Below are 15,551 nucleotides of genomic sequence, written 5' to 3'. Positions count from 1 at the left end.
AGATTCTAGAAGATCTATATGATTATTCACTGTTCTTGCTGAACTTATGTAAATAATTAGGCCAAGTTTGTTAAAACCGGACTTGTTTTTCAAATAAATTAGTCCTAATTTGGCTATCTCTGGAAATGAGGGTTATTTTAGAGAGAAAAATTATTTTAATAACACACCTTTATGGATGTTAAATTCTAGAGTTGGTTGTCTTTATATGTTTGTTTACCTAAGCTAGACAACTTGAGGCAAACTTCAGAAGATGATTTAAAATATTTACAAAAATGGGTTAAACTAGACTATGAAGGGGACTGGGCTGAGACTAGAACACAAAAGTTAATTCTTCCTTGAAGACTAGGAAGAAATTAGTAAGCCAAATACATCAGGGCACTCATCTGGGGACATGCAAGCTTAAGGAGCTTATGGGCAAGCAGTTTCAGGTTTCTAAATTATGGCCTATGGCTCAGGGTGTCGTTGATAGATGTGCTCAGTGTCAGGTGGTAAATGTGGGAAGAACTAGAATGGGAAGAGGGAAGAGAAAAAGAGGTAAGGAACCAGGAATTTATTGGGAAATGCATTTTACAGAGATGAAACGGGGGAAATATGGACACAAGTATATGTTAGTTTTTGTGGATACCTTTTAAGGCTGGGTGGAGACATTTTCTGCCAAACATGAGATGGCAGAAGTGGTAGCCAAAAAACTACTAGAGGTTTGGGTTACCTCTGGGTCAAACAATGGCCCTGCATTTGTGAGTTCAGTCTCATAGGCATTGGCCAAGGCCATGGGCACTAACTGAAAACTACATTGTGCCTACCAGCCCCAGAGTTCTGGGCAAGTAGAGAGGATGAACTGGACTCTTAAAGAGACCCTGACAAAGCTAATTCTGGAGACTGGTGGTGGATGGGTGGATCGCCTTCCTTTCGCCCTCCTCAGGGTACGAGGTACACCCTGCTTAAACAAGGTGACCCCATTTGAAATAATGTTCGGGAGACCCCCACCCCTACCCTGCTCTGCCCTCGGCTACAAGAGGTTGCCCTAGCAAAATGATTGGTCAGTCTATACTCCAGTCACTGCAGGCATTACAGTCTGTCTAGCCCACACAGGGATCTGAACTGCCCACACTGAGACAGAGACGGAGCTGGAACCACATCCTTACCAACCCGGGGACTTGGTTTGGATACGCTACCACCAAGTGGGAAACCTGGAGCTTCGCTGGAAGGGACCTTTACTGTCATCCTGACCACCCCCACAGCAGTGAAAGTAGAAGGCTTCCAGGCCTGGATTCATGTGGGTCACATCAAATAGCTGAGGACGAGTTCACCCCCTATAGATGGAAGCTGCTGCTGATGGATCCCGCTGACCGTGGACTAAAGCTAAGACTCCAAAGACTATGAGTTCATTGTTGCTCCTATTGTTACCTGTTTTTGTAAGAGCTTCTAAGTCACCTCATAAGACAGAAAAGTATAGGTGGGAAATTGAACGAACGGAATTAGGTTTATACAAAGTGGTAAATGGCTAACTCATCAGCCGACTGTGCAATTTAATGTAACTTTATGCAAATTGGCACCCATTAACCTGTTTAGATGCCTTACAGTTTTACATGTGCCCTAACACTGGGCCTCCCCAATGCAGTGGGGGGAAAGGCCTGGGGGCCCACCAGAGTACTATTGTGCACAACAGGGATGCTATAAAAGTTTGTTCAACTGGTCTCCCTGGACGACTTCCCTAAAATCAGCAATTGCAGGCCCCCTGGTTTTATAATTACTAATGTTACTTTTTGGACCCTGCATTATAAACGCCCTAAATGTCATTTGTACAAAAGAAAATTAGAGCGATAAAAATGTTAGTCGTACATGCTCAATATAACCACTTACAACAGAAGAACATAGAACTAGGCTAAAAGTCAAGGATTTGACTAATCTCCAAAGAAAAGGGGGGAATGTAACGCCCTGCTTAGCCAGAGCGAGCCATTTTGTTGTTTATGCAGTAAACTTAGATTGACCCTGTCCCCCCAAGAGGAACTTACTTATAAACAAGTCTGGGAAACCAGAAAAATATGACTAACCAGCCACTGATAACAAAGCCCATATACCAGGACATGTCAGGTCAGGGGGAGGTAACAGAGCCCAGAATACAAGGCTGAGCCAAGCCAGCTGGAGACATCCAATCAGGAAAGCACTTCCCTAACCTCCCAAGAATGTGGGCCCTGCCTTTTGGGCGCCAATTCTGACCAGAGTGATAGTCTAGTTCAAATAACTACTATAGGGTGAATTGTAATTCAATTGGCCACCGGTGTGTGGCCAGGCTCGACCACATGGCCTTTACTCTATAAAAGTTAGTCTGTGAGGCTGGGAGGGGTCGCCTCTTTCAAGAGACCGCCCTAGCCGGTCAGTTTGATTCAACATGCTTGGTGTGAAATAAAGCTTTGCTTGACCTTCACTTTGTATCAGTCTTGCTCCTTTGACCATGGACCCAACAGCCATAGTTTGCTGACTTTTGTCCTAGAGAATGAGATCACTGTGTAGGCCTGTTAAACTGTGTTTTGGCATGATGCAGAAGAGATATACATTGCTAGTGTCGGGCGCCACATTTGCAATTTTTAGATAATTTACAAATACACAATCATCAAAACAAAAGCTTGCCTACCATCCAACTGAAATCATCCCTATAGCACCACTGTTGGGTAAAGCTTACTTTGGGAAGCAGGATTACTTGTTCCCACGGTTCCAAGAAAGTCCCTCCAGCAGTTCGGATTAAACAATTCCTAACCTTTGTTTCACTACTTCTTTTCTACCTATAAGATTTAAGACCCGCCCAAGCCAATGTGGGTGGAGGTACATGAGGAGTGGTGTGGAAAACAGAGGCAGAAGAAAAATTATTAAATTTCCTTACCTACTCACAAGCCCTTAAAACAGGCAGAGTGACTCTCCTCTAGGGACTCAACTACCCCCACCTTAAGGCTTTGCTAAGGGCAAAGGACAATCCTAGCCTGACTGACCCCCTACCCCCAACCAGGCTCCTGTAAGTCTAATTGAACAATTCCTTTGGAAACTTTATGTCTAAACCTCCAAGATAGTGTCAACAATCATTCCCAAGCATATGGCCCACTGACATACATCTAAAGGGTCTCACGAGAAGGTTTTGTTAATGAATAGATTTTCCGCCAGACAATAGCTAGCCCCTCAAGGTCCTAGAAACCGTGCTTCCAAAATTCCTTAGAGACTTACATCATCCCTAATCCCCTCCCCAATTTACAAGTATATAGTAGACAACTCCTCACATCCCTGGAGCAGCAGCTCTTCCTGCCTACCGGTCCTGTCCCCGTGCTTTAATAAACCACCATTTTGCACCAAAGATGTCTCAAGAATTCGTTCTTGGTCATCGGATCCAGACCTCACCCCACCAAACCTCACCTATGTTCTAGAACCTCATCAAGGAGCCTTGAGTTGGGGATCTCCTTACAGCAACACTTTCACAAAGAATGCTGGGTTTATTTTTTCCCATTCATTCATCTATTCCTCGTTCTAGTAAGTCTTCAGTAACACATCTCCTAGGCCAGGTTCCGTGCTAGGCTCTGCTTCTGCAGTGAGGGAGCTGGGCACATGACCTGTCCCCACCGTGTATTCAGCCGTGGCGATAATGAAACAAGTGAGTGCATCAAGTGAAGCATCACAATGGGATGACAGACAACCCCAGATTGTGGGATTATACTGTGGGGGGCTTACATCACCCTCCATGGACTAAATACTTAATGTTTGGTTTTAGTGCTTAGAAGGAATAATGTATTAGGAATGATGAAAGGAAAAGCTAATGTTTACTTAGCTATTTTGGTGTCTCTCACTGAGTTCTGACTCATACTCCTTGATTTTGTTCCCAGTCCACATGTGTGGCAAAAACAATTTTGCCCAGAACCCGTTTAGGAATGTGTTGAAAAAAAAAAAAAAAAGAGAACTGTAAGGTTTCTTGCTCCTGGGGTCCTGTGAATCAAATTTAACTGTAAATTTAAGAACATCTACTCTTTAAACCAATGAAAAACAAGGAAATGCTAGCTAAGAAGACGTCTATAATGACGAGGGAGCAAAAGGCAAGCTAAGGAAAAACATGAGCTAAAATCCCATAACCCTCTCCCCCACTTTGGGTGGGACATGAGTTGACATTTCTTAGGCAATCCTGGCTGTCCTAAAGCTAAGGGAAGGAAAAACAAAGGGTTAATTTATAGAGATTATAGTCCGTAAGACATGAGTCTCCCTTGGTTTACAAGATCTTAAGTGATTTACAAGAAAAAAGCCTTCTTGGGGCGCCTGGGTGGCTCAGTGGGTTGAGCCTCTGCCTTCGGCTCCGGTCATAATCTTGGGGTCCTAGAATAGTGTAAGGGCCTATTCAGCCAGAGGGGCCCCACCTCGGTTGAACAGCCATTTTGTTGTTTATGCAGTAAAACTTACCCTGACCCTGCCCCGCAAGAGGAACTTATTTAAAAGCAAGTCCCGGAAACCAGTCCCAGGTAAAAAAGCCCAAATACAAGGGTGGGTCAGGTCAGGTAGAGATAACAGCCCGAATGCAGGGATGGAGACATCCAATCCGTAGAGCTCGCATACTGTCTCCCTAGCTACCAAGGAGAATGGGCCCTGCCCTTGGGGTGCCTTTTGGGCACCCATTCTGACTAAGGAGATAGGCTAATTCAAATAGCTACTATGGGGTGAACTGTAGTACAATTGGCCACCCGTGTGCGACCTAGCATGACTGTGCAGTTTTCTCTGTGTGTTGCAATGTCATTGGCCACCTGTGTGTGGCCAGGCTCAACCACATGGCCTTTGCTCTATAAAAGTTAGTCTGTGAGAGGCGTGGCCCTGGCTGGCTGGTTTGATTCTCTATGCTTGGTGTGAAATAAAGCTTTGCTTGACCTTCACTTTGATCAGTCTCACTCCTTTAATCACTGACTCATTATTGGGGGACACAACATTGGGGACCCAACAATAGAGCCAAGCATGGGGCTCTCCGCTCTGTGGGGAGCCTGCTTCCCGCTCCCCCTCTGCCTGCCTCAAATAAATAAAAAAAGTTAAAAAAACCAAAAAATCCTTCTTATCAATAACTTAACTTCCAGAAGGAAATGTAGATAAGATTAAATGCCTTTGGGGCACCTGGGTAGCTCAGTCGGTTAAGGGTCTGCCTTGGGCTCAGGTTATGATCCCAGGGTCCTGGGATTGAGCTCTGTGCTTGGTGGGGAGCTTGCTTCTCCCTCTCCTGCTGCTCTCCCTGCTTGTCCACGCTCTCTTGGTGACAATAAATAAAATCTTTTAAAAATTAAATGCCCTTATAATCTGCAGTCCATTGACAAATGCTTGAGGGAGGCAGAGTATAACATTCCTCCAGGAAGCTCATACCTGTCTTAATGTTAATGCCTTGCTGGAGGGAAAAACCACCTTAACCTGACAATGGTGACGTCTCAAGTGTCTTGTAAATCCTCTTAAGCATATGCAAGTTCTTTTGAAAATCTCCCTTTTCCTCACCTCCCTCAAATCCCAAGTACAGCATCAGTCACTCCTCACAATCCTGGGGCAGCAGCACTTTCGGTCCAGGGGTCCTGTCCCGGTGCTTTAAGAAAACCCCATTTTGCTTCAAAGAATTCTTTCTTGATTGTCGTCTTTGGACCTCATCCTGCCAAATATTACCTAGATTCCAAAACTAAATTATATAATGTTGACACTTAGACATCCTAGACACTCACTAATCTACAGGAACCAATTAGATCCCCTAAGTAGCTGTCTGACAAAAAACAAAGTTCTCAGGTTATGAACAACCTAATCTCTCTGGGTATTTGTATATGGGTCAGTCACAGGAGTATTGGGTGTAAAGCTGCTGTTTCTGCCTTTGGTCTTGCTGAGTATCCAAGAGCAAACGTTTGGCTTCTGGTTGAATAAAGGACACAGGAACTTTCCCGGTAGCCTGGAGAACTGGCTTGGCCAGGAAGTTTTTTAAAAATTTGTTTTGTTTTAAGTGTCACCGCCACCTCGTGGGCAATAGGTACAACTACAGCGCCATCTTCTCCAAGAGCTGATAGACCTACTTGGTGCGGGTCTTTCAAAGACCGTGTTAGGCGCCTGGGTGGCTCTGTGGGTTAAAGCCTCTGCCTTCAGCTCAGGTCATGATCCCAGGGTGCTGGGATAGAGCCCCGCATCGGGCTCTCTGCTTGGCGGGGAGCCTGCTTCCTTCTCTCTCTGCCTGCCTCTGCCTACTTGTGATCTCTGTCAAATAAGTAAATAAAATCTTAAAAAAAAAAAAAAAAAAAAAGACCGTGTTAGGACACAGTGTACCCTAGTTACGTCTGGCAGGCAATGCAATGAGGGAATCAAGAGGCCAGGATCACATACCCCAAATGACTGAACAGAGAGACTCCAGCAAAACCTTTTATACGAATGTTCATAGCAGTACTACTGGTAGTAGCCAAAGGGTGGAAAACAATCCAAATGTCCATCACCAGATAAAGGGATAAACAGAATGTGGTCTATTCACATAATGGAATATATTCAACCATGAAAAGAGGTGGAAGCACTGACACATGATGCAACATGGACGAACCGCAAAGATATGAGGCTGAGAGAAAGAAGCCAGACACAGAAGGCCACATAGTGCAGGATTCCGTGTATATGAAAAGTCCAGAATAGACAAGTCCATAGAGATGGAGAGTAGACTGGTGGTTACAGAGGCTGGAGGTTGGGGAGTGACTACTTAATGGGTGTGGGGTTTCCTTTTGGGATGATGAAAATGTTTTGGAACTGTAATGTTTAAAAACCTAGTTGCATATCACTGTGAATGTAACAAATGACAAAGAATTGTTTACCTTAAATGGCCAATGTTAGGTTATGAATTTCCCCTCGAATAAAAAAAATAAAGCAGCAGCCAGAGTCACAGAGCTGTCTGGGGTAACTCCGGCAAGCTGCGTCACCCCTATGGTCACTTCCAGCTCTCATTCAGCAATTTTGGGAAGGATAAAAGGGGACTGATATTTATTGATATTGATTCATACTGATTTTATGAACCTTTTTTCAAAAGGAAATACACATGGTAAGAAAAAAATCAGTGAAATATAAATCCGGCTCCCAATCTTGTGGCCCCAAGAAGAAATATTTAAGGGGTACCTACTAAGTGCCAGATGCTGCTGCTACCGCTGGTTTGGGGACCGCACTTAATAAAACAGGGACCAGAACTTCCTTCAGAAAGATTGGTGTTTGGGGCGCCTGGGTGGCTCAGTGGGTTAAGCCGCTGCCTTCGGCTCAGGTCATGATCTCAGGGTCCTGGGATCGAGTCCCGCATCGGGCTCTCTGCTCAGCAGGGAGCCTGCTTCCTCCTCTCTCTCTCTCTCTGCCTGCCTCTCTGCCTACTTGTGATCTCTCTCTGTCAAATAAATAAATAAAATCTTTAAAAAAAAAAAAGATTGGTGTTTGCTTCCTTTTTTTTTTCCCTTACTTTCTTTCCTTTTATTTTTTTTTTTTAAGATTTTACTTATTTATTTTACAGAGAAAGAGGGAGAGAACAAGCAGGGGGAGCAGCAGAGGGAGAGGGAGAAGACTCCTCTCTTTAATCCCGTTGCCAGGGTGGCGGAAAGGAAGTCACTTCTGTACATTATCTGGTGATGGTAGATGATGACGATGATGATGATGGTGGTGATAAAAATGGAGAGTCTGACAGTTTATTTTTAAGCTACATCGAAGTGTCATATACCTGTATATTTGAGTAACCTCTGTGTCTTGTTTCTCAGCTGGAAAGTGGAAATCACGACTGTCAAGTGAGGTATTACAATTCTTTAGTAAGTGTGCCTTTTCCAAATCCACTTTTCCGTTTGGGCTTCAAGAGGCTACCAAGTGAAGCTGTTGTTTAATAAGCACAGAGTTGCAGTTTTGTGGGAGGAGAAAACTGTGGAGACTGATTGTACACCAATGCGAATATACTTAGATCCCCTCAACTATACACTTCGAAATGGTTATGATGGTAAATTTTACCTTACATGTTTTTGTTTTTGTTTTTTTATCACAGTAAGTAACAAGGCTACCAAGTGAGACATATGAAAATCTGTCCCAGGAAAGCGATGGTGTTTCTGTGGCTCCCAAAGGAGAGACCTGGGTCACTGGCAAACAGCGAGGGAAGCCGGTGGCAGAAAAGCCTGTGTGTGAGATGGTTCACACCGGGTCAGGGGAAGTGTTCCAAAGGAGGGATGCTGAGGAAATGCAGGACAGGATTGCTAGGGTTCCTTCCAACTCTGAGAAGCTGAAGGACTGGAGCCAAGTCCAAGCTCAGCAAATGCTTAAATTTTCCATTCACAGACTGTAAGATCTTATTGTGATATATTTGAAGAACAGAAGTTTAGGTGAAATAACAAACACCACCACCACCACCAGCGTGTGCTCTCCTGCTCTGGGAGAATATAACCTAGTACGGCCTCTCCAATAGGAATCCACTGCTAAAAATGTATCCAAGAAAACAACTGGACAAATATGAAAAGCATGACACTGCTATTTCTACTAGCAGAAAAATCAAACAACTTAAATGTCCATTAAAAAAAAAAACAACAGTGGCCATTTGATGGCATTTGGAGGGACGAGGTGCCACTCTAAGCAAAAGGGAGATGTTTGGAGAAGGCTGTGGGACAAGAAGTGCAGTAAGCCGGGAACACTGTTCCTTTCTGCTTCTCTCCACAGCCTTCTCCTTGCTCCGCAGAAGGGCTTTCACCACTTCAATATTCATGGGACAGACAATGACTGCCTCAGCCTGGACACTACAACCTGTGACTGGCTTAATGTTTAAGTCTCAATTGCCAGGAGCTTCCTGTTGGCCCGGCTTGAGTCAGATGCCTATTCCTGAGCCAGTCAGCTGTGGCTGGAGGATGAGATCATATGGCACTCGCTTGTAGTTAGGCCCATCACCTAGGCAGGGGCTGTTGAGTGACAGGCACCGTGGAGGTGTCTACACTCGCTCACCAGAGCCACCTAGGACCACGTGGAAGCAATTGCATCACCAGGCAGCTTCGAAGCAATGCAGAACCCCAGGTTCCACCCCCACACCTAGGAATCATTTTAACAAGGTCCTCAGTGGTTGGTCTACTTCAGTCTACTGAAGTGTGACAGACACTGGTTCATCACAAGAACGGAAGGTTGGCTCCCCTTTGGTTCCTTCCTTCCTCCCATCTTTCCTTCCTTCCCTCCCTCCATCCCTTACTTGAACAATTTGATTGCTGTAGATCATACATACAATTCAACTATTTAAAGCACATAATTCAAATTTTTAGTATGTTCATATCTTCACAGCCAACTGTAGAACATTTTCATCATCCAAAAAAGAAACCCATTGGCTTTCTTTGGCTTTCATCTCCCAACTGCCCCCTCCCCATTCCCCCAGTTCCCCTCCTCCCTGGCAATCACTAATTTACTTTGTGTCTAGAGATCTGCCGGCCTGGACATTTCATATAAATAGAGTCGTACAGTATGTGGCCTCTTCTGTCTGGCTTCCTTCAGGTAGTGGAATGTTTTCAAGATTCATGCACAGTGTAGCGTGCATCAGCACTTCTTGCCTTTGTATGGCCCAATATTTCAGCATAGGGACAGGTCACATTTTGTCTGTCCATTCATCTTCTGTTTCCACTTTTTGGCTATTATGAATCATGCTGCTGGGAACACTCACGCACAAGTGTTTGGGTGGACATATTTTCATTTCTCTTGGGTTAGACTTCCATTTTTGTAGGGGGAAAAAAAAAATCACATAACAAACTCAGATGTGACTGGGCCCTGCTGGGCAGCTTCTGGTATCACCCAGTGTTAATCTTGAAACAGGACTCAGAACTGTGTAGATCTGCTCCAAAGCAAATATATGCCTGAAAGCAAAACTTACTGAAGCTTTTTAGAGGAACAAGGGGAAGTGACACGTCACACGGGGTTCAAACTATCAGTCCAGTCCTTTCCTACCCCAATACACATCCTCTCCCTTTCCCCTAGCCCAGGGGTTTCCTTTTCTCTTGTTCTTCGCTCTCCATGGCCCCTCCTCTTCCCCTCTCCCAGCATTCTCCTGACTCATCCTTTTCCACCACACAGAGGACCAGCTGGGCACACTCTGCTCCCCCTCACTCACCTCCAAACTTGTTCAGCAAATCAAGGACCTTTCCTGGAGAATAGTGGTAACCGATAAATCAACCACCTGCCACAAATAATTGTACTTCCTGCTGGTCTGCACATCCCTGACTATCTCACGACAAGTACACATTTACAAGTGCATATAAAAACATCTGAAGTATAGAAAACTGTGTGTGTGTCAATAATAAAGCTTTGTGTGTGTGTCAATAATAAGACTTTGTGTGTGTGTCAATAATAAGACTTTAATACAATCCTTCATTATTACTTACGAGAAGCATTGCCTTTATCTCAAACACTTAGTATCTTACTGCTTTTCACTTTTTCTACTATGAGCATCTTTCATTTCAGTGCATATAATAGGCCTCTTGTCCAATGGCTGCCATGTTATTTAATGCATAAGTGTTTATAAGCTATTGAACGAGCCCCTACTAATGGATATTCAGGTAATATAACTTTTATAACCAGCAAACACAATAGGGAGAATTTAATTTCGAAAAATCACAGTTAAAAAAAGGAAGACACCACCACAACGGAAAACCAGTGTTCCAGTCGGTCTCTCCTGCTGATTTCCAGTTTATCACTGGAACTTTCAAGTCACCTGGAGAGGGGTGTGATGATTAGTGTGCCTCTGGGCACGTTATTTCTGTAAAATTGAGCAAAGCATTTCTGTTCTGATGGTGAGCTTTCACCAGGCTCTAACTGCTCAGAGGAATTGTACGACTTGTCCAAGCTGGAACAGAACTTGACTGCACTAGAGAACCAGCTATCCTTGGATCTGATAACCCCACAACTCTTGAGCACTGAGTCCTGGAGCTTCTCCTTCATTTGACTTGCCTGGCAAACATGCTGCTGGTCCCTTCTCTCTCACTACAATGTCTTAAATCATCAGTGCTAGTCCCCAACCCATGTCTTCTCTGGAATGGTACTCAACTCACTTCCTTCAGGACCTGGTATTTCCTCCAGCCCCAAGCGCACTTTGTACTTAGCCCAGACTTCCATGTGTTGCCTATATTATCTTTTACTTGATCTGCTTCCTTCATTATTTTTTTAAAGACTTCATCTATTTATTTGACAGAGAGAGAAAAAGCACAAGTGGGCAGACAGGCAGGCAGAGGGGGAGGGAGAAGCAGGCTTCCCGCCAAGCAGGGAGCCTGATGTGGGGCTCGATCCCAGGACCCAGGGATCATGACCTGAGCCGAAGGCAGCTGCTTAACAGACTAAGCCACCCAAGTGCCCCCTGTTTCCTTCTTTAGACCCTGAATTCTCTGATGGTAGAGACCAACTTGTATCCCTAGAGTAGATGCTCAGTGAATATGTGTTACAATGCCTGAAGTGATATCTTACAAAACTGAACTGGGGTGCCACTCAAAGACTGCATTATTCTGAACTCAGGAACATGGGCCTGGGAAATGGAGGCATGGAAAACGGCCTCTCAAGGTTGAAGACGGTGGCTAAGGGAGCACTGGAACCCTGCTAGGCAAAGAATGGGTCATAAATTAGCAGCACTGACATCACCTGGGTACTTGCGAGAAATACAGACTCTCAGGCCCCAGCTCAGGCAGAGTGAACCCAAGCATGCATTTGAATAAGATCCCCGTGGGATCTGTCTGCACCTTAAGGTTTTGGAAGTACTGTGCTAGAAGAGGTGTTGCTAGGCCTTCAGACCAATTTCTTCTTGTCTTGAGTAGGTGGGAAGGCTTCTGGGCAAGGCGCAGTAAGGAGCACATCGCAGTAACCCTTGCCTCAGCTATACTGATGGTGCTTGGGTTGGAAAATGGGGCTATGACACCAGAATCAGGTCTGTTCTCGGTTCCAGGATGAGCTGCCACTTAGCTGGGTGATCCAGCTCATTGCTGGGCACACAGTAGGTTGTCAATAAATATTTTTAGATCAGTTACTGAAGATTAGTTAAGCTTAGTTAATCTCGACTAGTCTTACTTCCTCATCTATAAAACAAGGATGACGACAGTCATCTATCTGTCTGCGCCCACCTCCCAGGGCTGCTAGGAGGTTAAATGAGATAAGGTAGGTGAAGATTATCTTAGAGGTGTTGGTTCCTACCACAGAATAAAGCTTGGGTTTCTGCAGAGTTTCTGGAAAGGAGGTAAGTTGTGTTTCCACAAAAGCCAGCTGCCGTTACAGGTGCTACGCTAGGGGCAGGTAAATGCAAACCTGGTTTGCAGAGAAGGGCAGTAGGAAAGAGTTAACAAAGGCTGCCTCTGGTAGTGAGTTCATAGATTTCCACTGTTTGCATTAACTGCTATACTGCTCAACTCTTTTTTTTTTTTTTAAAGATTTTTTATTTATTTATTTGACAGAGAGAGATCACAAGTAGGCAGAGAGGCAGGCAGAGAGAGAGAGAGGAGGAAGCAGGCTCCCCGCTGAGCAGAGAGCCCGATGCGGGACTCGATCCCAGGACCCTGAGATCATGACCTGAGCCGAAGGCAGCGGCCTTACCCACTGAGCCACCCAGGTGCCCCTCTTTTTTTTTTTTTTTTTTTTTTTTTAAAGATTTTATTTATTTATTTGACAGAGAGAGCACAAGCAGACAGAGCTGCAGAGAGAGAGAGAGAAGTTGAAAGAGAGAGAGAAAGGGAGAAGCAGCCTCCCTGCGGCCGAACATGGGGTTTGAGCCCAAGACCCTAGGATCACGAGCTGAGCTGAAGACAGATATTTAACCAACTGAGCCTCCCAGGCATCCCTATACTTGTTCAGCTCTTAAAAACTGATGACATACACAATGCTTCTGAAATTGGAAAAGAAACTCCAACTAGAGGGAAAACATGGGGGGAGGGGAGAAAGGCTATATGGTTTTCAACTGCTTCCTTATCTCAAATCTTCAAAGACCCCACTTGGAATGAGAGCTATACCAAGCCAAGCCAAAAGAAAGTGAACATACTTCCCTGGCAATTACTCAAGCAGATTATCCAATAAGTGACTGACTAAACACATCAGACTCACAAGTTCACCACCCTTGTTCCAAGCACTTAGAAAATTCATCTAGTAGCCGGGGTCTGTTAATACTTTAACTGGCCTTTTTTTTTTTTAAGATTTTATTTTATTTTTTTTTATTTGACAGAGAGAAATCACAAGTAGTCGGAGAGGCAGACAGAGAGAGAGAGAGGAGGAAGCAGGCTCCCCGCTGAGCAGAGAGTCCGATGCGGGACTCGATCCCAGGATGCCGGGATCATGACCTGAGCCGAAGGCAGCGGCTTAACCCACTGAGCCACCCAGGCGCCCTTTAACTGGCCTTTTAACTGTGTTATGAAATAATCCAGTTTAAAAAGTAAAGATCCTTTTGAGAATAATGGGGCTAATTGTCATATTGGTTTTTTTAATTAAGGTCAAATTCACAGAACATAAAATTGACCACTATCTTAAACTGTACAATTCAGTGGCACTCAGCACATTCTCAACGCTATACAACCACCACCTCTATCTAATTTCAAAACATTTTCATAACCCTAAAAGGGAATTCTGTATCAATGAAATGGTTCCTCCCAATTCCCTTCTCCACCCAGGCCTTGGCAACCACTGGTCTGGTTTTTGTCTCTATGGGTTTGCCTGTTCTGGAAATGTCATATGAATGAAATCATACAATATGTGACCTTTTGTTCTGGCTTCTCTTGTTCTGCATCATGTCTTTGAGGTTTAGTAGCAGGAATTAGTGCTTCTTTCCTTTTTATGACTAAATAATATTCCATCATGTGGATATACCACATTTTGTTAATTTGCTCACGTTGATAGATATCTGGGATGTTTCCATCTCCAGCTGCTGTGAATGGTGCTGCTATAAACATTTGTTTACAAGTATTTGCTTGAATACCTATTTTTGGTTCTTTGGGGGGTATATATCTAGGACAGAATTGCTGGAACATATGGGAACTCTATGGTTAGCTTTCAGAGAAGCTGCCGAACTGTTTCCCACAGCTGTAAATCATCTACACACTAACCAGTATAAAACATATATGAGAGTTTATGAGGGTTCCAGGTTCCTCACATCCTCACCAACCCTAACCTACCAGGGTCACTCTTCTGAAACTGATGAAGAGCACTCGTGCCTCAGAGAAAATGACACGTGGTGTCATTTGACTGCAGGTTCTCATCCACCTACCCTTACATTTCACTCATTGAGCCCCTACAAGTACTTCTTTACTCCCAGGGAGTTTGTTCTTAGGAAGTCACCCCTCCCCACTGGAAGCTCGTGCCCTGGGATAACCGAGGCTTGACCCTCGCCACTGCCTTCCCCCGCCTCCTCCACATCCAGTCCATCACCAACTCCTGCCGAATCCATGTGCAAAATACATCTTGGATCTGTTCCCTTCTCCCTGAGGTCTGCTGCTATCGTCTCAGTCCAGGTCACTGTGACCTCTCACCTGCATGCCTCTTCCTCTTTTTAACCACCTGTATCAGTTACCTATTGCTATGGAACAGATGACTACAAATGTGGCAGCTTAAAATCCACAATGCTTTCTTCTTTAGTAATCTCTACACCCAGTACGGGGCTTGGACTCACAACGTCACAACGATCAAGGTGTTGGCTGGAGCTGCCGTCATACTATGGCTCAAACGGTGGAGGATCCACTTCCCAGCTCACTTACATGGCTCTTGGTGGGGCTCAGGGCCTTGTGGGCTGCTGGCTGGAGACAAGTTCTTTGCCATGTGCACTCCTCTCTAAGACAGCCCACAACATGGCAGCTGACTTCCTTCAGAGCTAATGAGCAAAAAAGAGAGAGGGAGCCCAAGACAGACATCACAGTGTGTTTGTAAACTAATCCTAGAAGGGATATTCCATCACTTTGCTATATTCTGTTAATTAAAAGCAAATCACCGAGTCCAGACCACCTTCGGGGGCGGGGGCGCGGAACTACACAAAGGTATCACCAGGCACCATCCCAGAGGTTACCCTCTCTACAACCTGTCTTCTGGGAGCCAGTGATTCATGTCTTTTGCATATGCAAAAAATGAAAAATCTCCCTCTGAAGGGCCTCAAAAACCTCATGCCACTATAGCATCAGCAGGAAGTCCAGAATCTCAAAAATAAATCAAGTCTAGGTGTAAATTAATCCCTTAAGTATAGTTCCTTAAGTACATTTCCTCAATGTATAGATTTTTTCAATCTGTAGATTTATGAAAATAAGGAGGCAAATTATTTGTCTCCCCAGCATACTATAGTGTGACCAGCCGAGGACAACAGTGATGGACATTCTTCCGAGAGGCACAAAGGAGTCACTGGCCCACAGTAAGTCCCACAGCTGGGCAAATGTTGGCAACTCCCTCAGGAGTTCTCAGAGCCTGAGAATGATTATCCATGGCTCTTGGCTCTACTCTGAGTCATCCTATTTCATAAAAAGTAGCACATATGTGCAGCTGAGCACCTCAGTGGGCTTCCTGCCAGAATCCTGGAGGTCTGAAGGCCTCTTTTCAGCCTATTCTGTCTCTTT

At 44.7% G+C, this 15,551-nt stretch overlaps 1 long non-coding RNA gene across 1 annotated transcript; it reads right to left on the bottom strand.

Annotated features, from left to right (window-relative positions):
- Nucleotides 1-6,284: 6,284 nt before the first annotated feature.
- Nucleotides 6,285-14,821, bottom strand: LOC116572073. Its single transcript, XR_004278117.1, has 3 exons — nucleotides 14,811-14,821; nucleotides 10,896-10,897; nucleotides 6,285-7,171 (listed from the first exon to the last, which is right to left on the bottom strand). It is a non-coding gene; the product is annotated as an uncharacterized LOC116572073 (long non-coding RNA).
- Nucleotides 14,822-15,551: the final 730 nt, after the last annotated feature.

The sequence above is a fragment of the Mustela erminea genome, chromosome 13 (assembly GCF_009829155.1).
Source record: "Mustela erminea isolate mMusErm1 chromosome 13, mMusErm1.Pri, whole genome shotgun sequence".
NCBI lineage: Eukaryota > Metazoa > Chordata > Mammalia > Carnivora > Mustelidae > Mustela > Mustela erminea.
This window is presented reverse-complemented; position numbering and strand designations above follow the sequence as displayed.